Genomic DNA, 24,592 nt, shown 5'->3' with positions numbered 1-24,592 from the left:
ACTCCATCCAGCCACATTTCCAGCATTGGGCAGGTCCAAATATTGTTTATGTGTTTTCCCTTTCTTGTTTCCCATGCCTCATTTAGAAAGAAATATGAAAGGTGCCAAATTTCACGAAGACCCTAATTCAACTCTGTCAACCCGAATAAATGCACAAATATTAGGAAGGTGATGAGTCCAATCCCCTGATTTAAGAACTAAATATTCATCACTACCATCATTCCCACTCCCTCTCCCCTGTCCTGCTAGAACGAGTTTGAATTCCCCACCTTCAGACCCAATTTATGAAGAAATCTGCAAAGTTTGGCAAGGTCTTATTTTTAAAACCATCAAGGCAGCATTCTCACCCCTCCCTATGCTGGTATGCAGACCGAGGGGAGGTGGCTGGATTTAACACAGCATGCCGGGCCTTGCAACATAACTTGGGAAAGTTTTTCTAGTTGGCTTGGCACAGCCGTGTGACCCTTCCTGCACTGTGATGGGGTGGGGGGAGAAACAAGCACCCCTCCCATCCTTTGAAGAATGCCGAACCCAGGGAGTTAGCTCTGCATTCATTACCCAGCCTTCCACTCTCTGCAAATTCCCACCTACACCCTCTTAGCGCTGAGTTTATACAGCATGACAAGGAGCCTGTGGTAACTCCTCTGCGATTATGGCTTATGGTGCATATTTCCCCGTGGAGTTTTGCTGATGCCTGAGCAGGGTTTTTGGTTTTCTTTTTTTTTTTTTGCAGAGGCCCCCCCTTTCTATTTTGAGGCTGGGAATTAAAAGAAGGAAGCTTGTCCTCTGTGCGACATGCCAGATTTGCTGCCCTCCACTGCCAACCCCAATATCAGCAGCCTGCCTTATTTTATGTCCACCTCAATGCCATCCGGTCCCCTGAATCAAAGAGGACTGCCCTTGCCTCCCAACGCCCGGGATTTGTGACACTTGACTTAAATAGGTCAGGGCACACAGATGGCCTTTGGAAATTCTCCACCAGATATGTGGGCAATGGGAGCCAGATGGATAATTTCTCCTCTGTGTCTCTCCAGGAAGAAAACCCTTGCCATTCCTCAAGGGCAATGCTGCCCTTTCATGGAGGGACCATAATGCTGCTAAGGGGTTGGGGGAAGCCCCATAGGAAGAATCTGTCTTGGGAGCAAAGGGAGATGTGGGAAGGCAGAGATTGCAGCACCTAGCTTGGAACTGTTGTGACCCGCCAGCGGCCAGAGGAGCTGGCAGCGGATTTGAACAGTGAGGAGGTTGGGGAGGAACATGGGCCAGTCCTGGAGTCTGGGGAAGGCTCTGATGAGGGCTCTGCGTCAGAGGCAGAGAGGGGGCCAGGGCCATCTGACAGTTATCAGCTGCCTTCAGAGTCAGACATCAGTGAGGTAGACAAAGAGCTGGAGCCTGTTTCCAGTGTGCGCATGCACAGAGTTGCCATAAAGATCAGGGGTTGACTTGGGAGTAAGGCCACGGGTGGACGATGAATGGCCCCTCCAAGAGGAAATAAAAGAGGAGCAAAAAGGGAGTGGAAGACAATTAGTTTAATTGGTTCATGACTCTCCAAGACTCCTTGCCAAGTTTTGTAGATATCGGCTTGGCAGCTCTCCAAGCCAGAGAAGATCTGTGATTGTAAATCCTCCCTTGAAAGACTTTGCTGGATGTGAATGAGAAGAATTCACAGTAAATTAATAAGAGGTTTTTTTATCGGGACCAGGGGTTTGCTTCATGCTCTTGGGAAGCCTCGGTCAAAGCACTCTACTGTGAAAGACAGGGACCTCCCCATTCAAAGTCTCTGACTTTGGCCATCTTGTTTCTAAGTCAGGGTAAGGCAGCCTCCTCAACTCGTGAGAATTCTTCTGAAATCCCCCCTTGGAAGAGTTTCCAAGGCCGTTTTTCTTTCAACGTATTAGATGAGAACCAATCCGGGGGGGGGGAGAGGGGGTGGGAGGATAATTTTCCTGTCTGGCACTCAGGACTACAAAGGGAGCCAGCTCACGCAGAAACAGGCCGGCGTTTGGAAACAGCCCAATGAAAGAGACGGTTCTCTTGCAGCCGCTTTGGGGAACCTTCAAAATCCTTTCCGAGGAAGTGATCTGCCATCACGAGGTTCTTAACCAATGATTCAAGCAAGAAAAGAGATTGAAGACAGAGATTGAGAGAATGAGAGCAAACACTGGGCACGCTGAACATTTTTTTTTTTACAGAGGTCTGATGCCCAGTAAGATCGTCAGTAGCGTTAGATGACACAGAGTCTCAATCCTGATGTACACTACACCAAGACCTGTCCAAATGCTGTCAAAAGACAAGCCAATAGGTGGCTCCTCACATTTGGGCTGCAGTGTTTTACACCACCACTAGATGCCAGCAATGAGAGGCAGAAATCTATCTTTACTGACATTTATAGGTGGCCTAGAGCAGTGTTTCTCAACCTTGGCAACTTGAAGATGTCTGGACTTCAACTCCCAGAATTCTGGGAGTTGAAGTCCAGACATCTTCAAGATGCCAAGGTTGAGAAACACTGGCCTAGAGTTTTGCATCTAGATATCATAGTCCTATTGCTATCACTGAAAGAGTAGTGGGACAATCAGCAGCATTTTCTCCCTGGGATAAAGCCTAGAAAAAGTGGTTTTTTTTTTAAAGTTTGAAACATTTATGCAACATTCAGTGCCATTGAACCACCACTGCTTTAAGATAAGGACTGTATTCCACTCTGGCTGGTTCTGGGTTCCGTGTCACATTTTAGGGGGTGCTGGGGAAGAAACCAGAGATTCTTGCAGTGCACTTAAGCAGGTCAGTTGCAAACCTGCCACCAACATCCTGAATTAAGTTACTGTTTTGTTTTTGTTTTTTTTACAGCTTTGCATGTTGTGCAAAAGAGACTTTATAGTTTGGTGCATTGAATAAACTCCTCCAAATAGAGTTAAATCCGTAATCAGGTTAAGCATGTTGTGTGAATACAGCCAGGATTGAGTCATTTGGGTCAGCATAGCTGAGTGTTAACGCCTCTAGTCTAACCCCCACCCAACCCCACTGCACCACACCCACCTGAGCACTTTTTCTGGCGGCCAGTGAGAAAGATGAAGGAATGCGTGGAGTTCAGGGATGTGGAAGAATTTGGTTGTGCTCTGTGTGTAAACTAACAGCTGCCACCTCTCCCGGGATGGGGAGGGGACAGGAATGACCCCTTCATCACTGGAGACTTTCAAGAAGAGCTTGGACTGCCCTTTGTCAGAAATGAGGTAGGGCAGGGGTCCCCAAATTTGGCAACTTTAAGACTTGTGGACTTCAACTCCCAGAATTAACCAGCCAGCTGGCTGGAGAATTCTGGGAATTGAAGTCCACAAGTCTTAAAGTTGCCAAGTTTGAAGACCTCTGATGTAGGATCTTCTGCTTGAGGGAGGGGTTGGACTAGATGACCTATAAGGTCCCTTCCAACTCTGTTAATCTGATGGGCGAGCCTCAGTCTGATCTCGAAAGCATTTGAAAGCAACTCCCCTCCCACCCACCGCCGACCCCCTGCAATTCCCTAACGGGCTTTCTTCAGGCAGTAGCAGAAAGTTGCAGCGGGGGAAAAGAGAGTCACTCGGCTTCGGATCCAAGCCGCGTTGGCGCGTGCCCAGAAGCCTCTCGCGTGGAAGGTTGCGAGAGCGGGGAGTGGGAGTGGGGCGGGGGGAAGCGTGGCTATGGGGCAGCGCCCTTGGCTTTCCCTTTGGCTGGGCGGCGGTTTTTGGCAAAGGCTAGTTCGTCCGGCAGCCGGAGGCAGCGCCGTCGGAAGAAGGCGTTCGCCTTTTGAGCCGCAGCCCAAGATAAATAAAATCTCATCCGCCTCGCCAAACTTGAGTGGAGAGACCGAGGGAAAGAAGAAGAAAAAAGGAAAGGGGGAGAAAACCAGCCAACGCTTTGCTAATGGAACCATTCAGACAATTATTTGTCTGAAGTAGTGTAGGGTTTCCTGCCTAGGCAGGGGGGTTGGACTAGAAGACCTCCAAGTACCTTCCAACTCTGTTATTCCAATCTATTCTCTATTCTCTTTCTTCTCTTCTCTATTCTATATTCCCATTCCATTCTCTCTTCTATTCTATATTCTTTCTTCTCTCCTCTATTCTCTTTTCTATTCTATATTGCCATTCCATTCTCTATTCTATTCTATATTCTTTCTTCTCTCCTCTATTCTCTTTTCTATTCTATATTGCCATTCCATTCTCTATTCTATATTCTTTCTTCTCTCCTCTATTCTCTTTTCTATTCTATATTGCCATTCCATTCTCTATTCTATATTCTTTCTTCTCTCCTCTATTCTCTTTTCTATTCTATATTCCCATTCCATTCTCTCTTCTAGTCTATGAGATGCTTTGGAGCAGGAGCGTGACGGGGACGCAGGAAAAGAGGTTGTGCTTTTTTTTGGGGGGGGGGGTGTCGGCTTGCAAGCAGCCCAACTCTCGGTCCCGGCTACCCTTTTATCCCCACGTGCGCCGGGATCAGTGAAGGACGCCCCTCGTGGCTGCATTCCCACCTGGCTGGTTCTCGCGTGGGGCGAACTCAACCGCTTTCGGTCTTCCGGATGGCCAGCGTGGAGCAGCTCGGCTTCCATCCCCCGGGAAGTTGTTGCGGGGCGCAGCCAAGAGCAGCCCCCACCCCGTCGCGGCCCCACGAAGCCGTCGCTGCCAAGCAGTCTTTCCTCCTTCTCCCCCCCCGCCCCTCCCCGCGATTTCCCCCCGCCCCTCCCCGCGATTTCCCCCCGCCCACCCCAAGCAGCATCCATTCCAACGGCCAACAGAAGCACACGAGGCAACCTCGTCACTCAATATATAGGTTTCTTTTAATATAAAAAAGTGTCTATTAAAAATTCCTTCCTAAATACACAAAAAGACCAATTGGGGTGCGGGAGAGGGAGCAGTAAAAGAAGGAGGAGGTGGGGGGGGGGAAGAGGAGTAGTGGTGGGAGGGGGGGAATTCGGGGGGTGGACGAAGACGATTTTTTTGGCCAGGGAGAGGAATCAATCAAGCAAGCAGCAGCAGCGGCGGCGGCGGCTCAGATGGTGCCAATCCGGAGGGTTTGGAGTCTGTTCGTCTCCAAGCAACTACCAAGGGCTGGTATATTTAGATGCACAAATGGACAAAACACAGGATGGGGTGATATTTTTTTTCTTTTCTTTTTTTTTTTCTGCACGATCCACAAAGCTGTACGGAAGTTTTTTTTTTTTCCCAAAACAGGAAAAGGAGGGAATTTAGAGAGCAGGACAAAAGGCGGGTGGGGAGAAGGGGGAGGGGGAGAAAGGGGGAGAGTCGCACGCATGCGCACACGCACACACCCTGAGCTCAGCACTGGCATAAAAGGGCGCACGCGGAGGAAGGAATACTTGATACTCATTTGGGCTTCCAGGTGGCCAATGAGAACTCAGAAAACTTCGCTCCCTTCCCTCCCTCTCCCCCCTCCCCTTCCTCAACGAAAGGGTGTATTTATTAGCTTGTCTATTTTTTTTTTCCCTAGTTTTTTTTTTAATACAAACTTGGGTCTTTGGGTGTGTCCTGCCAAAACAAAACAAAAACAACCCAAAACAAAATATTTGTTTTTCCTCAAAACTCCCCCCCCCAAACAATAGAAAAAGGAACTGAAAACCTCAATGAGAAACCCATGCTGAAATTTGCACATCACAAAACCACAGCAGATGTACAGATGCAATATACAATTCACGATTTATAATAAAACATTATATACAATAAATAGGTTCTTGTTACTTTTTTTTTTTTTGTCAATCTGCAAATAAGATTTCTCAGTGCATATCCGACACAATTAGCTTCTCTCCTGCTTTGACTCTCTGGCCGCCTTTTTTTTTTTCCTTCTTCTTCTCCATTATTATTATTATTATTATTTGTCTTCAAAACATTTCAGATTTTGAATGTATGTGTGTGTGTGCGTGTGTGTATGAATGGGAGGATACATCTTGGTGGTGTTTGCTCTTTTGTAATTTTTTCTTTTCTTTTTACATTTTTGAAAAGTATTTACAATTGCTGGTTTTGTGCAGATAGAAAAGGCCCGTTTCCCTCAACCCTCCCTCCCCTCCTTCCTTCCGATGGAGAAGACATGCTTGCGAGCTTCTCCCAGTCAGATCCATCTGGCACTAAGGGGGCAGAGAGGAGCAGTAACAGAGGAGCGGGGGCCACACAGAGAGTAGTGTGGGGAGAGTGCCCCAAAAGGCGATGCAAGTCTTCCGTGGTCTTGCTGGAATCTCTTGGTCGGTGGTGGTGGTGGTGATCTTCGCTGGTAGATCTCTCGTCTCCCATCCCATTCCAACAAAGTAACAGGTCACAAGGAGCCGGTGTGTTGCATGCTTATAACAAGGGTGGTGAGAAGACAGGGATCTTCTTCCTTTGGGTAACAGAAACTGAGAACAGAAAAAAGAAAGTTTACCAAGTGCAAAGTGGAGGCAGGTAGTAGCTGGAGATCAGCCTAAGGGAGAAGAACCACAACTGGATAATGCAAATAAGGGACACAGATCGTGGAAAATAACAGAAATGTCCTTTTTCAAATTAGAGTTGAAATGCAAAGTGGCTTTGGATTTATTTACTTAGTTTAAAGCATTTGTATGGCTGTTCATCTCATAAACAACGGTGGGCAATCAAAAGATGATCTCAAAAGAGCAAAGCTTCTTCTCAACCTTGGTCAACTGAAGATGTGTGGACTTCTGACTCCCAGCACTTCCCAGCGAGGAGTTCACCCACGTCTTCAAGTGGCCAAGGTTAAGAAACACTCTCCAGAGCAGGGATCAGCAACCTGTGGCTCTGGAGCCGCATGTGGCTTTTTCATCCTTCTGCTGCGGCTCCCTGTGGCCGGTCGGCTCCACAATTGATAGGGCTTTCGGTTAGGACAGGTAGAGGAAAAAGGATGCCACGCTAGGAGGAGACTCTATGGTGGTGGAACCAGACTTCTGGTCAGGAGAAGAAAAAGGACGCCGTACTAGGAGAAGACTTGTATGATGGGGGAGCTGGACTTCCAGAATTGAACGCGGGGCTTCCATTTAGGACCTTTGTGGCTCTGAATGCTTAAGGTTGCTGACCCTTACTCTAGAGCAGTGTTTCTCAACCTCAGTTGCTTTAAGACGTGTGGACTTCAACTCCCAGAATTCCCCAAACAGCCATGCTTCTTTCTGGGAGTCGAAGTCCACACGTCTTAAAGAAGCTGAGAAACACTGCTCTAGAGTACACTGCCTGCAGCCTGTGTTCCTCCTATCTATGGTTCAAAATCTTGGTATCTGCACGGTTATTCCTGGTGTTCCTACTTAGTCACAGTTCTCCAACATTTTACAGAGGCACAGCTGGCTGGGGGATTCTGGGAGTTGAAGTCCACAAGACTTAAAGTCACCGAGGTTGAGAAACACTGCATTAGAAGTTCTGCAACTCATGATGCTGGGTTAATTCACAAGGTTTATCGGCTTGTCTTATGTGCTTGGCTTTATATGCCTTCCATGTGTACATCTGCAATGTAGCTTGCTGACTGCCAAATTGGTTGAGGTGGAGTAAGGAGGTTAAGTTGCTGATCTAAGACAACCTTCTCCAAGGGGTTAGACCTCAACTAGCAATTGGATAGTGTTGGGTTGAAGCAAAATAGCCTGGAACAATGACTCTCATTGTTCTTTCCTGGGGAGGAAAGCTAGGGCAAATCTAGACAGCAGACTAAAAAGCAGAGACCTCACCCTAACAACAAAAGTGCATACAGTCAAGGCTATGGTTTTCCCAGTTGCAATGGATGGCTGTGAAGGCTGGACCAGAAGGAAGGCTGAGAGCCAAAGAATGGAGGCCTTTGAACGCTGATGCTGGAGAAGACTCCTGCGAGTCCCTTGGACTGCAAGGCGATCAAACCAGTCAGTCCTAGAGGAGATCAACCCTGACTGCTCTTTAGAAGGCCAGATCCTGAAGAGGAAACTCAAATGCTTTAGCCACCTAATGAGAAGGAAGGACTCACTGGAGAAGAGCCTCATGCTGGGAACGATGGAGGGCGAAAGAAGAAGGGGACGACAGAGAATGAGGTGGCTGAATGGAGTCACCGAAGCAGTTGGTGTGAGCGTAAATGGACTCCAGAGGATAGTAAAGGACAGGAAGTCCCGGAGGAACGTTGTCCATGGGGTCGCGACACAACTTTGCAACTAACAACAACGACTCTCAATGCCTTCTGAAGTTTTACCTATAAGCGTTGAAGTGCACTCCTCTGTCTATAAATGGTAAAGGGAGGTACATGGATTAATTTAAGTCCAAATCAACTTGAAAAATCAAGCTGGGCTCAATATTCCTCATCAATACGACTTGCAAAATCAAACTGGCTCAATATTCACAATCGATATGAGAGGGAGGGAGAGTTTCTTTTTCACATGCACAAAAGCTTTTCTGCAGTATCTGAGTGATTCAGAGGCCTCCAGGTCATTTTAACTTTCCAGTCTGATTTGGAAAGTCAATTCCGTTCAGATGATTGATCACAGTGGGTTCAAACGAAATCCCCAAATTGAAATTTTGCATGGCCCTAAAATGCACCGAAGACAATAGACCTGATCAACTCTGTGTGGAAATGGGGAAATCCTTCTGGTCTAGAAGAAAAACTTAAGGCCAGAGGAAGGACAAATCAGGGCACCCTGTGGCTAAACCCAGTTCCCTGAGGCCAGCCCCAATTGGGTTTGGGGTGATAGCAATAGCACTTAAAAGTTATATACTGCTTCATAGTGCTTTATAGCCCGCTCTAAGCAGTTTACAGAGTCAGCATACTGCCCCCCCCCCCAATAATCTGGGTCCTCATTTTACTGACCTCAGAAAGATGGAAGACTGAGTCAACTTTGAGCCAGTCAGAATCAAACTCCTGGCGGTGAGCAGACTGCAATACTGCATTCTAACCAATGTGCCACCACAGCTCATCATGTGATGATAACTGTAAAGTACCTTCCCACCAGAGGTGGGTTGCTTCTGGATCGGCCTGGCTCGGACAAACTGATAGTAGTGGCAGCGGGAGGCTCTGCCTACCCACCTGGATGCTTCCACGCATGTGCAGAAGCATTGCGCACGCGCATGAGCCAAGCAGTAGTAAAAACAATGGAAACCCACCCCTGCTTCCCACCAAAGGTGGTTCCTATTTTTCTACTTGCATGTTTACGTGCTTTCGAACTGCTAGGTTGGCAGAAGCTGGGACAAGTAACGGGAGCTCATTCCCTTACATGGTGCTAGGGACTTGAACCTTTCTGATCGACAAGGTCAGCGTCTTAGCCACTGAGCCACTGGGTCCCTTCTACAACATACTAGATTAGGCTAAACCATGGTTAGAAGTTTCTTGGATAAGAACATTTTCAAAGAAAAACCAGAAACTCCAGTTGCCTCTTGAAAAAAAGCACCTTTGGGACAACCATGGTTTTGTAGTTCGTACAGGTAGTCCTCGACTTACACCTGTTTGCTTAGTGACCATTTGAAGTTACAACGGCACTGAAAAAAGTGACTTATGATCATTGTTCACATTCACATTTAGCGTCCCCATAGTCACGTAATTTATATTTAGATACTTGACAATTGCAGTGTTCCGGAAACATGTGATCCCTTTTGTGACCTACTGACAAGCAAAGTCAATGGGGAAAAATGAGATTCACTTAACAACCGTGTTACTAATTTAATGACTGTAGTGATTCACTTAACAAATATGGCAAAAAAAGAGTCATAAAATGGGGCAAAACTCACTTAAAAACTCCCTTAGCAACATAAATTTTGTTTATTTGTGGTTGTAAGTTGAAGATTACCTGTAGTTCCAACCTGTTATAGAAACCAAGTCTCTCTTTTTGAGAATAGGAGTCACTTCTGCTGCTATTACCTCAAAGTTGGATGACTATAATGGACTCTGGTTAGGAGGCCCTTGAAGATTACATTTAGCTGCTGTATAGACTGCAGTCCATTTTAGCATCAGTACAGCTTAATTAGTGGCCAGTGTGATTCTGGATACAACTGAAATGCTGGTTATGATTTATGAAGTTTGGGTTCAGACTACCCACAGCTCCACTTTCTGTAAACAGAGCCTGTTCCACCTGGTCAGTGGTGGTTTAAATCCCATTCCTTGGGACATTGGAGAAGCAAGAGACTTTAGGGAGGTATTTTCTGGGTGGACCAGAATCAGGGGTGGGTTGCTGGGGGGTTTGCACGGGTTCGGGCGATCCTCTAGCTAGGATTTTGATTTTTGATTGGATTGGATTTTATTTGTCTTGTATGCCGCCCACTCCCGAAGGACTCCGGGCGGCTCACAATAGACAAGGGAAAGGGGGAAAACTAGACAAAGACAACACTTTAAAAACAAAACCACAACATTCACAATTTCCGTGGGGCTGGATATTTCACAGGCCCCCTGGCCAGCTGGAGCAGCCAGGACTTGGTGGCTTTGCGGAAGGCCGGGAGGGTAGTAAGGGTCCGGATCTCGACAGGGAGATCATTCCAGAGGGCTGGCACTGCAACAGAGGAGACTCTCCCCCGGGGGGTCGCCAGCCGACATTGGCTGGCAGATGGAATCCGGAGGAGACCTAACCTGTGAGATCTAATCAGTCTGAGGGAGGTAATCGGCAGGAGGCGGTCTCTCAGGTACCCAGGATTCTGCCCAGTTCGGCAAACCCCCAATTGCCACCCTTGGATTGCCATGCCCACCCCTCCCTGGAGTCTCCATGTGGCCCACTCATCATACCAGGTAAATGCAGAGCCCGTGCGGAGGCCCAGGGAGGGGGAAAATATACCTACTGGAGGTTTCGGAACTCCAGAAAGGGGCCTGTTTCTGGCCTCAGGAAGACCTCCAGAGCCCGGGGGAAGCAGTTTTTGCCCTCCCAGAGGCTCGAGAAAAGCCTCTAGAGTCTGGGGAGGGCAAGAACATCGCCCCCCCCAACTCACCGTGGTGCAGGAGGTTGACTAGGCCACACCCACCATGGCTATGCCCTCCCAGCAAAGGAGCAACGAACCCCGTTGCTGCAATTTTTGAAGTCCACCCTGACCAGAATACTAGAATACCATCTGAAGTCCAATTGGTTCCATTACTTAAACAGGAAGACTGATCATTTATTAAAAGTCCAATGCATGATCAGGCTGCAGAATGCCCATCACTTGTGCTGGCTCTGAAGATGCCTGTTGGGTTAATTGATTTGAGCCACTCAGAATTTGTGGGAGGAGAACCGCGAGGGTTAGAAATTCTGCAAGATCAACAAATCTTGCAGATAAACAAATTGCAAAGTTGATGATAGTTATTTGGGCATAGCATATAATGTGAACGCCAGACAGAGGTGGTATTCAGCCAGTTCGGACTGGTTCACCCAAACTGGTAGTGGAAATCGCTGGTGGGCTACCCACCCACCCTGGCTCTATGCCATCCCCTTTAGCCACATTTCCAAGCCACGTGCATGCATACAAGCCACGCGTGCAATCAAACCGCATGCACACAAGGCTGAGCGCATGCGTGGATGGGGTGCGCGAGAGCAAAGCAAACGTGCACGCGGTCACATTTGCAAACCAGTAGGGAAAGTAAGTGAATACTACCCCTGATGCCAGAGTTTAATTTTATTTAAGGGTTGATAGTTTTAACCTATCGGGTAACCCAGCAATTGTGAGACTGAAATCAATGCGTAGCACTTGTTGTACTACAGAGGCCTCTCAGTCCAAGCAGAAGCAGACAAGAGCTTCTTTCAGGCTCCACAAACCAGACTTTGTAGTTTTCAGAGGCCGACCCACGTGGGGATCGGGAGGCATAAAAATGCAGAGGCATGGAGCACTTAACCCTCCCGTGAAAAAATGATGGAGGCCCTCAGGCAGAAGCAGCAGAGTGACAGGCGTCCTAGGGAGTCAAAGGACGAGGAGAACGGAGGGATCAGTTGTCATAGAGACTGTGACGGAGGACAGCCTTGTTCAGCTTAATTAACATGGGAGAGCTGCAAAAGGTATGTGTTGGAGAGCAAGAGGTTTAGAAGTGGCATCAAAATGGATGCCAGTAGGCAGCGACGGGAGGAATGGCTGCCTTGATAATGTTCTGGGAAAGCTACGGAAGCTCCATTTCCCCAACTTTGCCTCTTAGATTACCCACACTACCATTTGAAATTTTCTGGATCTCAGGCAGGCCCAAGGCCTGGAAAGAAGATGTAGATCAGGGGTGTCAAATTCAAGGCCCTGGGGGCCGGATCTGGCCCGCAAGGTGCTTAGAACAGCCCTGCGGGACTGTCCTGGAAACAGTGACGGACTGGCCTGCTGTGCTTCTGCCAGTAAAAACGGAGCTCTGGAGGCCCCTACTGAGCTCCGTTTTTGCTGGCAGAGGGTTGCAGGCAGCCGTTGCAGCTGAAAATGGAGCTCGGGAGCCTGTTTTCCCTGGGAGTGTACTCGGTCCACCACAAGCACCCCCGACACAAGTGACATCGAGCTGGCCACACCCACTCCAGCCCCCTGATGTGGCCCTCAATGAAATCCAGTTTGATGGATACCCAGTTTCCCTGAAAACAAGACCTCCCTGGATAATAAGCCCAAATGTCTTATTTTCGAGAAAACTACGGTAGGTGATTTCACACTACACTCAAGATGAATGAGCTACATATAGAAGAGAGACCAGTGAAAGCATGGCCATAATATGGTTCTCCTACCAGACAATCTGCCTCACGATATATCAACAGAAGGGATGGATAAAGGGTTGGTGAGAAACTTACATAAATTAGGTTCTCCTTATCATGCTAAACAGGTTCCCCCACCCCAAGCTGGGTGCCCTGAACAGCAGTCAATTTGGCTAGAATTCTGGCAGTTCACTGACATATCTGAAGGGCCTATCAGATCATGGAAACTCTTCATTGTTGTTATAGGGCAATGATGTCGAACCTTTTCAGCACAGTGCCCAAACTGAAAGGCGCGCACCACAGCACTGGAAACCCAATGACCAGCTGGCCAGTGCCCATGCGTGTGTCAGAAACCTGACAACTAGCTGGCTGAGCTGGGGCAACGGCCCACAGCACTGCGGGCCACCTCTGGCAAGCGTGCCATAGTTTTGCCATCACGGTAATATGGTTTGCTCTTCTACTATTTAGTGTTGTATGAAACAAAAGGGAGTGGTTCCTAAACCTTGGCTTACAGCTTTGCATGTTGCATAATCGTAGCCAACTGTGGTTAATTTAACTCCGTTGAATCAGAACGTGGCTTAGTGCAATGTATAGGTAAAAGTAAAGGTAACGGTTCCCCTCGTACATATGTGCTAGTCTTTCCCGACTCTAGGGGAAGGTGCTCATCTCCCGTTTCAAAGCTGAAGAGCCAGCGCTGTCCGAAGACGTCTCTGTTGTCATGTGGCCGGCATGACTAAATGCCAAAGCCACAAATAAACATTGTTCCCACCAAATTGGTTCCTATTTTCCTACTTGCATTTTTTACATGCTTTAGAAGTGCTAGGATGGCAGAAGCTGGAACACGTAACGGGAGCTCGCTAGGGATTCGAACCGCTGAACTACCGACCTTTCTGATTGACAAGCTCAGTGTCTTAGCCCCTTTTTAAACGTGGCTTAGTGCAATGTATAAAGCCCGTCAAATACCATTTTGCAATTTTCCCAGGAAGCCACAGTTAGAATGATGTGCTGAGACTGAACTCAGCAATCTGGCTTCTGGATTGGATTTTGAGATCGGTATTTATGGATTCCTGCCAACTCCCATACTTTGGCAAGATGCCTAGATCTTTTGTATTTGGCTTCCTCGTCCTGAGCCTCTTGCTACCTGTGGAGCCAGGAGCCTCTCCCACTGGCTTTGAACTCTCCATACAACCAAGGTAACTGTCTCGGGAAACTTCCCCCATAAACCATGCCTTGCATTACTCATAGCTGCACCTTGTAAGGAGCCATCATGTATAGCTTACAAGTTACTGGAGCTTGGTTCACCCAGCACACTCATTCACAAGCATGAAAGCCACATTATGGCTTAGTACTGCTTTCTCCTAATCCAGTGTTTCCAAACCTTAGTCATTTTAAGATAGGTGGACATTTTAAGATAGGTGGACTAAATAGGGCTATTTACAGACCCCTCACATCCTGGACATAAATGGTTTCAACTCCTACCCTCAACACAACGCTATAGGGCACTGCACACCGACAACTAGACACAAGAACAGTTTTCCCCCGAACGCCATCACTCCGCTAAACAATTCCCTCACCACTGTCAAACTATTCACTAAGGCTGCATTACTATTAGTCTTCTCATCGTTCCTATCACCCGTCTCCTCCCACTTACGATTGTAATTTGTTGCTTGTATCCTTACGATTGATATTGATCATTTCCTAGTATGATTTGATTGCTTAGTTGTACCCTCTATCTATCATTAAGTGTTGTTCCTTATGATTCATGATGAATATATTTTATTCTCCTTATATGCACTGAGAGCATATAAACCAAAGACGAATTCCTTGTATGTCCAATCACACTTGGCCAATAAAGAATTCTATTCAACTCCCAGCGTACCCCTAGTCTTGTTGGGACATCGTGGGAGTTGAAGTCCACATTGCTTAAAATGGTTAAAGTTGGGAAACCTTAATTCTTAATTCATAACTCTCCTTAATTCTTATGCTTTTGGGAAGGCATGCATTGTGCTCCCCCTTATGGGCACATGCTTTACCTCTTTGAGTCAATAAAGCAGGTGGCAGTAACCATTTATATGGGTTGGACTAAGCAAATAAGAAATTGTCTTGCCCAGGCCCAGGATGCCACTAGCTGCTTTGCTCCTCACCCAGAGCTAACCAAAGGCATTCTGTCTAGATTTGTACACTGCCCTGAATCATGGTTTGACTGACTTTGCCTTGTTGAATAGATCACTCTGGTGTTTCTGCATATTAAGCCACATATTAAGCCATAAAATACATTTTACAAACCCTAATAGATGGGTTTATGTAATACATTAAGCCAAATCCAAGCTACATTTTTCGCTTAAGCAGAATACTGAACCCTGACTTTTATTACTGATACAGGGTCATTATCTGGCTGGATCCACATGGCATCCTGATCCAACCCCCCCTCAAAATGATGGCTTAGATTCAGGGGTGGGTTGCTACCAGCATTACTGCCAGTTTGCAACCCGTGTGCCAGTGGTGTGTTCCGGATCCTGTTGCAACTGGTACGCTGCAACGGGGCTGGGCATCCACTCTGTGCATGTGCACAGTGCGCGCATGAGTACTTACCGCCCGCAACACTCCAGGTGGAGTGTCGCACAGGCGCCGTATGCTCCGTGCACATGCTTGAAAGCCCCAATGAGCTCAAATACAGGCAAGGAGGGTGGACCCTCCAGAGCACCGTACCGGAACAGTACCTGGTGCTTCCAGCAGGCACCAGTACGCCCGTACCGGGGTGTACCAGTCATATCCCACCACTGCTGCATGCCAAATGTGCACTGCTCAATTTTAATTGTTCTTCACACATGCACAGAACAATTTTCAGTGAACTGACAGAGCCAACTGATTTTAGGATTCAGACAAATTGTATTGTCCTGTCCAGAAGGCACCACTTCAGAATGCGCCTGGAGAAGGCAAATGGCTCACAGATTTGCCCAAAGACAAAAGATATCCTACGCAAAGATATCCAGCCTGCCAGGGAGAACTGGCCTGAATCCTCTCCGTGACTTGCTAATTCTGTTGCCTTGACGGAAGATGCAAATTGAACAAGGACCACATTTGCTTATTTACTGCCACGAGGGGCCACAGTCTTATGCAAGATACTGAATCCCTCGCTCCGTGACCACCACCACGGAAGCTGAGTCAGCAGCCTCCCCTCTGGCCTTTGAGATTTCGGCAGGCAACAATCAGCCCACATACTTCCAGACAATCTTCGTAGCCTTGAGGGATGTGCAAACTTGGTTCTTTAAAAAAAGAAAGGGAGGGAGGGAGGGGGGGGAAACAGCAGGGGGAAAGAAATTTTCCAGAAGCCGAATTCTGGGAAAAAGCAATTGCTCATCCACAGAAACATGCTTTGCATTCAGAGAGTCCTTAGTTCTCTTGTCCTTCGTCCTTGCCATCGCACTCCAGAGAAGGCTGAAAGAGTCACTGCTGCTACGAAGCTCTGCTTAATCTGCACTGGCAGAACAAAGTGAGCTCCAAGGACAGCCTGGGCAAGTTGATTTTCTTTGTGCCAACACCTTTCCTTCTGGGGGTTTTTTTGTGTGTGGGGGGAAGGGGTAGAATCTGGGTTCACCTGAAAGCTGATTGGGGCCAGAGAGGTGAAGCGCACACCAGATTCGATAGCAAGGGCTGAATTCAGCAGCCCAGCAGCCACATCTAGCAAAGGCAGGGAGTGCCAGGTCCATCTGACGAAAGGATCGTTAATCAAGGATGAGAAGACTTTGCCAGAAAGGAAGAAGGCTGTTAACAGAACACACAGACACCCCCCTCATACACACACACTCCTGGTACTGTGGTTGGATATTGCAATCCCTGCATTTCAGGAAGGGGTGTACACAGGCAATCTTGGGCAAGCAGAACCCACTATATCTCCTTATTCAGAACGAGGCAGCATCATGAACTCAGCAGGTCACGGTTACCAGAAGTTGTTCATTCATCAGTTAATTGCCTTTCTATCCCGCTTCTCATGATCCAAAATCCCAAAGCGCTTTCTCGTAGTGTCTCTCCAGCATGAAAACCGAGCTGAGACCACGAAGAACCAGTAAAAAATTAGGATAAAAGCCAGCCCATTAATATATAAGGATCAAGGGGAGATTGACAAAGAGGAGTTTTTGAAACAGATGCCTAAAGACAAAGAGGAGCTTTTGAAAAAGATGCCTAAAACGCATCCATGCAGGGGCCCAGTGTACCCCCCCCACCCAAAAAAACAATTCCTTTCGAGCCAACCCAGCACCGACATTCAATAACAAACGATTTCCCCAACATTTGTCATCCTTCCCTCTTTGCTTTTCCTTTCAGAATGTTGATATTTTTAAAGCAGGGATCAGAAGCGAAGCCTTATTAGAGCACCGCTGGCTGGCCTCACGCTTTTGGGGATGGCAGACTACATCCTTCCTGCATTCCCTCCCCCCCCCCACCCCCGGAATGTGGGTTCTCTCAGAGTGTGAGTGCCACACAGCTGGAGGGCCCCACCTCGGTACATCTGCATTAAAGAAGTACCCGAGCTGATCTGCCTCCCTCCCCCTCTCCCTTCCCGTGAATGGATTTAAATGAGCATTTAATGTGACTTTAATATGGCTGTTTCAGTATGCTAATCCATTATCGATTGATTGTTAAAAAAAAAAGAGAGAGAGAGAGAGAGAGAGACGCTCTTTCTCTGAAATGGAACAAGCCGGTGAGAAACAAACCTGGCATGCAATTAGTGCCAAATTACCCAGCCCCTGATGGCTTTGCGAGTACATCCTGATTAAAGCTGAAAAACACAGGAGGAAAGGGGACAAAATCCAGACAGGCATCTGCATTCCAGGAAAAGGCCTTCTGATGGGGGGGGGGAGAGGGGGGGGAGGAGGTGTGTGCGCATGGTGGAACAACCTAATCAAGAGGATTAAAGGCACAGGTGCATACCTTGGTATAGTGCAGCCAGAAAACTCGCAGGCACAAACAATGAAACAAGGACAAGGTCTGCAGGGCTGAGCGGAACAGGCATTTCAGAGTGACTAGAGAGGTTGGAAAAGAACAAAAGACGCTATAAATTTGCTGGGAGGGGTATAAATATGTCCGCAAGGGTGTTCTGCTGCTCGAGCAAGCCTGGGGGAACCGCAGGATTGGAGCTAAGCATCCATTAGTCACATCCAGCATGACCAAGAGCCAACGAGGATGGTCACTCCACAGCATCAATAGCATCTGCAAGACCAGTATCACCACTTTTAGAGAATGAGCTTGGACCAAGTTCGTATACCGCAATCAATTTTGGTCACACTGCTACGAAAAGGATGTTGAGACTTTGGGGGGGGGGGGAGAAATCAGAGAAGAGCAACTAAGATGATCAAAGGCCTGGAGACTAAAACATATGAAGAAACGGCTGCAGGATTTGGGTTTAGCTAGTCTAAAGAAAAGAAGAATTAAGGGTGACATGATAGCAGTCTTCCAGTATTTTGAGGGGCTGTCACAAAGAAGAGGGGGTCAAATTACTTTCCAAAGCACCAGAGGGCAGGGCAAGAAACAATGGATGGAAACTAATCAAAGAGAGAAGCAACCTGGAATTGAGGAGAAACTTCCTAACAGTGAGGACAATTAACCAGTGGAACAGCTTCCCTCCAGAAATCGTGGGAGCTCCACCACTGGAGGTTTTAAAGAAGAGCCTAGACAGACACATATCTGAAATGGTAAAGGCTCTCCTGCCTGAGCAGGGGGCAAAACTAGATGACCTATGGGGGGGGGGCTCTCCCAGCTCATTCATTCTATTCTATTCGAGTGGAGGTTCTGAAGGAGTTGAAGGATAGACCACTGGTGGTCCTTCAGCCACCTCAACTAGAGCAACTGAGGAGGAAGGAAAATGGAGTTTCCCAATCAGCCATAAACCCTGCAGCAAAGAAATATCTTCAGTGAATTGGAGGCTCATCCAGACAGGCATCAATTAGCTCTACTGAAACTTTGATCTCGGTCTTGATGTTGCATCTGGAGTTGCAATATAGCCTCTCTGTTTTTGTGGGATTAACTGCGCTATTCTGATACATACATTCCGCTCAGTTCTTTCCATGTTGTTTACTTGCAGGATTTGTAGGCTGCCCAACGCTCAAGGTTATTTCCAGGAAGTTTACAGTAAAAAAGAAAGAACCCACCCCAAGTTAAAGAAGATTCAAGCAGATGATTTTGGCTTGTTCTCCTCGCACATATGAGCAACACCCCCTAGTTCCCGGCTCTAGGGGGTGTTGCTCATCTCCTTTTCTAAGCCGAAGAACCAGCGCTGTCCGAAGACGTCTCCGTGGTCATGTGGCCAACGTGACTAAATGCTGAAGGGGCACGGAACGCTGTTACCTTCCCACCAAAGGTGGTCCCTATTTTTCTACCTGCATTTTTTTGTGCTTTCGAACTGCTAGGTTGGCAGAAGCTGGGACAAGTAACAGGAACTCACTCTGTAACATGGCACTAGGGATTTGAACCACTGAACTGTCGACCTTCTGATCGACAAGCTCAGCGCCTTAGCCACTGATCCACCACGTCCCACTATTTTTCAATAGCACAAGGCAAAAAGGAACATTTCAGTAATAAAGCTATGAGCACCGGGTGCCTCAATCAACAACTTCCTGCATTATTATTATTATTATTATTATTATTATTATTATTATTATTATTATTATTATTATACAATTGTATCACAGCGGCCAGTTGTTTCGCCGGATTTGGCATTGGTTACTAGTCGGGCCCCACCCAGAGGCCTAGGACGTCGTAACGTATTTTCGTAATATGCGTGCAGATCCAAGCAGTGCGGCTTTTTGCATTTGACTGATGGTGATTTTGTCAATTTTTATTATTTATTTGTTATTTATTATTAATATATTATTATTATTATTATTAATTATCATCATCATCGGGGTTTTTTAAGTGCTTCACTGCAGTTTTTCTCAGAGTCTACGAGAGCATCTATCAACATGTTTCTAGTCCTTTTAGCAGAGATGATAGAAGGAACAGGTAGCAGAGGGAAGTGGCCAACCCGAAAAGACCAATCAACCCCCTGCCCACCATGGAGTGGGAAAAGATATGGAGGAAAGGAAAGAGGGTCGGAGTCACAAAATTACTTACTGGGAGTAGGTGGTGGTCTCCGAGATTGATTCATAGACTTGTAAAAATCTTCCGGGTTTCCCAAAGAAATTAAGCAACAAAGTTTTTTTTTCTTTTTCTTTTTTTGTAAAAAAAAAAAAAAAGGCAAACCAACCAACCAACCAACCACTGGGAAGAAAAATAATAATAAAGAAATCTGGGAAAAAAAAGGAGGGAGGCTTAAGGGAAAGGAGGAAGTGGTGACGAAGGAAGAGAATGCTCCATCTTCAGTCTTCCTTGATGAGTTTTCATTGGCGTTCAGAGATCATAGAGTTTTCCCTCCCCAATACCTTCCGGCCCACCATTTTTTTAAAAAAAAGAAGAAGAAGAAGCAAAAATGAATGTCCCCTTCCCTCTGGCTGTCCTTGGTTTCTGTCCGTTGCCTTCTGGAGTGTTTCTCGTCTGCATGCTGCGGGTGGATGGGTGGGTGGGTGGTGAGAGGCATGGCGGCCTCCAGTCGGCCACTTGACTTGGGCATCATCTGCAAGGTTTTCCGATTGTCTTTTTGCTGGGCTGTAGAGGTTGAGAGAGCTCCCGAAAGTCTGCTTCAAAAAATGACCCCCTGCTTCCCGGTGCCGTAATCAAAGAAAGCAAGTTGATTGATTTTCCCCCCATCATATTTTCTTTTTTTCCCCCCTTTCCGTCTTTGTTTTTAAAGAAAGGGATATGGGGGGAGAGTGTTCGCCTCTGTCTCCTTTCCCCTCCTTCTTTTCTTTCTTTTTCTCTTTTCTTTTTTTGTGTGTTTTGTTTTGTTTTCTTAGAAAAAAAAAAAGCAAATGAACCAACCGAGAAATGAGCGAACAAACAAAAAGGAGGTGGTTTTTTTTGTCATACGTGTGTGCATGTGAGTGTGTGCGTGTGTGGTGGTGGGGGTTTTGTTTTGTTTTTGACTTCCATTAAATACAGAACTTGAAAAGTGTTCCAGAGAAAAGTGCTGCTAAAGTAGCTCTGAAAGAGATGGAAAGAGAGAGAGCGAAAGAGAGAGAAGGGAGGGGGGGGGGGGAAACAGAAAGAAACATTGATCAAAACACAGCCCACTCTTGGCAGGGCTCAAGTATTCATTTTGGTGCATGGAACCCAAGAGAGTCATTGTCTTTTTGTCCAACAAATCTTTTCTTTGCAATCTACCATTTAGAGACCGGGTAAAAAGCACCTACTAAATATTTCCACGCTTATTTAGGCTGTCCTTTTTTTTTTTAAGGATAGAAGATGGCTGGTTGGCCCAGGGGTAAAATGTGAGCGTGCACGTGTGCAAACTCGCTCCACTCGCATGGCCCAGCTCCACACATGCACAGGACCTTCCGCGCATGCGCATAGCGTCAAATATGGACGTGATGACGTCAGGGCCGTTGGGCGGAACCTGTTTCTGTGCATGCCTGCAAAGGTAAGTAGAGCGGGGGGGGGGGAAATCCGCTGTGCCACGCTATTTAGATTAGCTAGAAAGCAGTTAATCCTGCTTTCTAGCTAATATAAATCGCATGTCACAGCTGATCATCGGAAATACCAGTTCACCTGTACCGGTAGCTTTTGTTTTGCTACTGGTTCGGTCGAACCGGTCTGAACCAGTTGCATTTCACCCCTGAAGCCACTGAAGTGAAGGGCAGCCAGCATAATGTGGAATGTGGAATTATAATACTATAATAATATAAAATTATTATTCCCATCGTAAACAATATTCATGGGCAGAAAAGAACTGAGGCCTGTCCACGGGGATGATCGGTTTCAGATTATACTTTTTGTTATTTAAAGATACACAAAGACCTAAACTAGGATACACCTGAGGGGATGGTACAGATAATCCTCATCTGCTATTTGTTTAGTGACTGTTCAAAGTTACAAATGGTCCTTAAAAAATGTGACAACCAGTCTTACGACCAGTGTGGTGTGTCCATGGGCACCTGATCAAAATTTTGCTGCTTGGCAACCGGATTGTGTTGACAATGGTTGCAGCTTCTATTGAAGGGAAAAAAAATCAAATTTTGTCACATGCTTGTTAAAATTATTTTAAAAATTTAAAACCAGGGAAAGGGGGGGGGTTAAACTTTTCTTTTCATTTTTCTTTTCCTTTCTTAAAGAAAATGGACAATTTATTATAGTCTTAATCATCTAAGTTTTGAATGTGAGGATTCTTTCTCTACTTGGAAGAAGTCAGATGTCATTCTTTGTATACATTTGTGTTTCCTTTCTTTTTCTTTCTACCATTTCAATTTTCCCTTTTTAAACTTTACTCTCTAGATTGTTAAGTTAATGTGGTTTTGTTATGCATATCCTCTGTAAAAGTCTAATAAAATTATTTGACAAACAATGAACGTTGCTTCCCGGGGCCATGTGATGGTCATTGGCAATCTACCAGCTTCCAACAAGCAAAGTCAGTGTAGGAATAGGTTTACTTAATGATTCATTCAACAACGACAGTGATTTGCATAACAATCTGGGCAAAAAAGGATGTAAAATTGGGTCCCACTCATGTAACAATCACCTTGCTTAGCAACAGGAATTGTGGTGCCATTGTGGCTGTAGGTGGAGGACTACCTGTACAGCTATCTCTGGGTCTCCAATCTTGGCAACTTTAAGCCTGGTAAATTTTAACTCCCAGAATTCCCCAGCCAGATTTGCTTTGCTGGCTGGGGAATTCTGGGTGTTGAAGTCTGCCAGGCTTAAAGTTGCCAAGTTTGGAGACCCCAACTCTAGGCAGTTCCATTTAAGACTGTAAAAAGGGCATTATCTTTTCTTCCGTATATCCTCTCCCAATTAAATAACAAAAAGGAAAATTAAAAAGGCAAAGGGGGACCCTTGGATCAGATCTTATCATGTTCTTTAAAAACACATGAAGAACGGTTGCAGGAATTGGGTATGGCTGCAGGAATTGGGTAAGAGCTGCAGTGGCGCAGTGGTTAGAGTGCAGTATTACAGGCTACTTCTGCTGACTGCCAGCTGCCTACTATTTGGCAGTTCGAATCTCACCAGGCTCAAGATTGATTCAGCCTTCCATCCTTCCGAGGTGGGTAAAATTAGGACCCAGATTGTTGGGGGCAAGAGGCTGCTCTGTAAATTGCTTAGAGGAGGCTGTAGAAAGCACTATGAAGTGGTATATAAGTCTTAAGTGCTATTGGAAGTCTAGAGAAAAGAAGGACTAGGGGTGACATGATAGAATTATTCCAGTATTTGATGGGCTGCCACAAAGAAGAAGGAGTCAACTTATTTTCCAAAACACCAGAAGGCAAGACAAGAAACAATGGGTGGAAACTAATGAAGGAGAGAACCAATCTGGAATTAAGGAGAAACTTCCTAATAGTGAGAACAATTAACCAGTGGAACTTTAGAAATTGTAGATGGTTCATTACTGGAGGTTTTTAAGAAAAGACTGGACAGCTACCTGTCTAAAATGGTATGGGGCCTCCTGCTTGAGCAGGGGGTCGGATTAGAAGACCTCCAAGGTCCCTTCCAGCTCTATTCTGATTGTTTTAATTCTGCAGTGTTAGGGAACCATCACCACATCTATGAATTGTGCTCATCACCAAATCAGTCTTTAAGGTCCCTTTTCGAAAGGCAACTGGACTTGGTTTTTTCCTTGAAGATGTTTTGCTTCTCATGCAAGAAGGTTCTTCAGTTTGTCTTCAAGGAAAAAAACAAAAGTCCAGCTGTCCTTTGAAAAAAGACTGTTGGGACAACCATCACCTGGATGATTGAGGATCTCCACAGACATCAGTTTATAACAGTGGCTCCCAACCTTTTTTTGGCCATGCCCCACCTAAGCATCTCTAAAATCCTTATCCCCCCCCCCCCCGGTGACATATAATTCTTACTGTACTCAAAAAGTGAACTCTACTCATGCAGAGAAAGCCTAAAAGACCATTAACTTGGTCTAAACAAGGTGCAAATTGCCCCCATTAAAAATCAAATCCACCCCCCCCCCGTGGGGCCTGGGCCCCACGTTAAGAACCACTGGTCTATAATGAATGCTTCAGGGCAGAGGTGGCATCACATAATGTAACAACCAGTTTGCCCAGCAATGAAAATGTGAGCGTGCGCACCTTCTGCGCATGTGCATGGCTTCAAAAACACGGCAATCTAGAATCGAATAGCACTGGGGCAGGTGGGCACTCACCCGCTGGTTGGAACTACCAGTTCACCCAAACCAGTCCGAACCGGTGGGAGCCTACCTCTGCTTCAGAGTCTTATTTGCTGGTTTGCCTAGCTGTACTCCTTTCCCGCGGCCTCGACTGACACAAATTGCTGGATTAATGTTTATCAGTTTCCTGATTCTAATTCCTGGGACCAGAAAGTTGTGACCTTCAAAGTGAGGAATAGCCTGAGGTCTAAGAGGATGCAACTGTTTGTCTCTTGCTTGAATGGGGATGTGTACATTTCAGTTTAATATCCCCCTTTTCTATACATCGGCTACTAACAGCCTCTCCCTGGCTAATCGGGACAAACTACCATGTTTCCCCGTGTTTCTTTTGCCCCACGAAATATGGCCTCGGGCTTATTATAGGGGAGGTCTTATTGTTTTGAGGTTGCAGGGCAGTTGCTCCCTTGCGAACTGGCTCCCGAAGAGCCGGGCACAGCCTCGGGGCGAAGCAGCCATGAGGTGATCACACTCATGAGCAGCCGCCCGGCAAACCCCCTCTCCAGCTGGGCAAAATGCCATTCACTGACCTAGGGGGTATCCCTAAGGCGCTAAGGCACGTGGAGCTCTGCCCTCTCCCCAGCTCCTGCGGCTTGGCACATTCGGGATACCCCCTAGGTCAGTGCATGGAGCTGTGCCCGGCTGGAGAAGGGGGTGGCGCGAGCACCTGTTCTGCCCCAGCAAGCATGCCTCCCAGCCTCACCATGCCCTGGCCCAGCCGCCACAGCCGCACTCTGAGCATAACTTCTTCTCCGGCTTCCAAA

General features: G+C 46.7%; 1 protein-coding gene across 5 annotated transcripts in view; it reads right to left on the bottom strand.

Moving 5' to 3' along the window:
- Positions 1-4,785: 4,785 nt before the first annotated feature.
- AHDC1 (AT-hook DNA binding motif containing 1) overlaps positions 4,786-24,592 on the bottom strand; it is a 276,021-nt gene continuing 256,214 nt past the window's right edge. For 4 of the 5 annotated variants that reach the window (XR_015698381.1, XR_015698382.1, XR_015698383.1 and 1 more), the window contains 2 exons: positions 19,682-20,647; positions 4,786-6,373 (listed from right to left, as the gene is read on the bottom strand). The gene's annotated coding sequence lies outside the window, so the exon portion shown is untranslated. The remainder of the gene's footprint in view (positions 6,374-19,681; positions 20,648-24,592) is intronic. The other variant, XM_087728113.1, reaches the window with a different exon arrangement.

The sequence above is a fragment of the Thamnophis sirtalis genome, unplaced genomic scaffold (genome assembly GCF_051295495.1).
Source record: "Thamnophis sirtalis isolate CommonGarterSnake01/CBP01778 unplaced genomic scaffold, rThaSir2_p1.2 scaffold_13, whole genome shotgun sequence".
Lineage (NCBI taxonomy): Eukaryota > Metazoa > Chordata > Lepidosauria > Squamata > Natricidae > Thamnophis > Thamnophis sirtalis.
The sequence above is the reverse complement of the archived record's forward strand: the minus strand, read 5'-3'. Positions and strand labels throughout refer to the sequence as shown.